This window comes from Mandrillus leucophaeus, unplaced genomic scaffold (genome assembly GCF_000951045.1).
Source record: "Mandrillus leucophaeus isolate KB7577 unplaced genomic scaffold, Mleu.le_1.0 Scaffold1100, whole genome shotgun sequence".
Lineage (NCBI taxonomy): Eukaryota > Metazoa > Chordata > Mammalia > Primates > Cercopithecidae > Mandrillus > Mandrillus leucophaeus.
The window spans coordinates 127731-128874 of NW_012099211.1; the positions used below are offsets into that span (position 1 = coordinate 127731).

The 1144-nt window shown below is 41.2% G+C and overlaps 1 long non-coding RNA gene across 1 annotated transcript in view; it reads left to right on the top strand.

The window, feature by feature from the left end:
• LOC105548184 overlaps positions 1-350 on the top strand; it is a 33339-nt gene extending 32989 nt beyond the window's left edge. Inside the window, exon 7 of the long non-coding RNA XR_001007353.1 lies at positions 166-350. This is a non-coding gene — a long non-coding RNA (uncharacterized LOC105548184). The remainder of the gene's footprint in view (positions 1-165) is intronic.
• The last annotated feature ends 794 nt before the right edge of the window (positions 351-1144 follow it).

Sequence of the window (1144 nt, forward strand, 5' to 3'; positions counted from 1 at the left end):
TAATTTTTTGTAGAGATGAGGTTTCACTGTGTTGCCCAGGCTGGTCTTGAACTCCTGGCCTCACGGGATCCTCCTGCCTTTGTCTCCCAGTGGCTGGCATTATAGGTATGAGCCACCTCACCTGACCTGCAATGATTTTTCAACAATATACTTTCTCTTTTACAGAGCCACCTAAGCTAAAGATTCCCTTGAGAACAAGTACTGTCCTGTGGTTTCATGGCCTTTCTTCCATTTGTGGTTCTTGCCAAGTGGAATTTCAATGACATCTTATCAAGATGGATAAACCCAAGTTTCCCAGTGCTGGAATAGAGAAAATGGATGGACAAGTAAGTCCCACTCAGCACCCATAGCCAAGGCATGGGGACCTCAACACACCTGAGCCCCAGACATCACCTTTCATTGTGAGTAGCTCTGAGATGACACTTCTGGTTGGTAAATGCCTACTGGCAATAGTTTATATAACAGCAAGTGAAGGAATAAATAGTCACCGAAACATTTTCTGTCCCCAATTCCAGCATTAATTGGATTAGATAGTTATTTTATGAAGAATTTTCCTATGCCACAGTCCTGACCATATCTTCAAGTGAACAGAAAAATTCTATGAAAAAGTCAACCTTCTGTCTCACTCTGTTGCCGAGAGTGGACTGCAGTGGTGCAATTATGGCTCACTGCAGCTTCAACCTCCTGGGCTCAAGCAGTCCTCCTGCCTCAACCTCACAGGTAACTGGGACTACAGGTGCTTGTCACCACACCTCACTAATTTTCCCATTTTTTTAATATTTGGATTCCACAGGACTGACTTCGAAAACTTGAGTACGCATGGATTTTGGTATACACAGAAATGGGGTAGCTGGAACTAATCCCCCCATATACCAAGGGACAAATTGTATCTGTTTTTACAATTATACTGTGGGGTACATTATGTTCCATGACAATGGTAATTTTTAATGACAATTTTTAATTGAGTGAAATTACCATAAAAATAATAATTTGCTGAGCTGTTACTAGGTGCCTGTAAGTACCACAGATTTTTTAAATTCCCCATATCTCTTCCTTATTTCACTTAACCACTCTATATTAAATTACTCATGCTTGCTTCAGTGGCACATGTACTTAAGTTGGAACAATAGAGAGTTTGGCATGG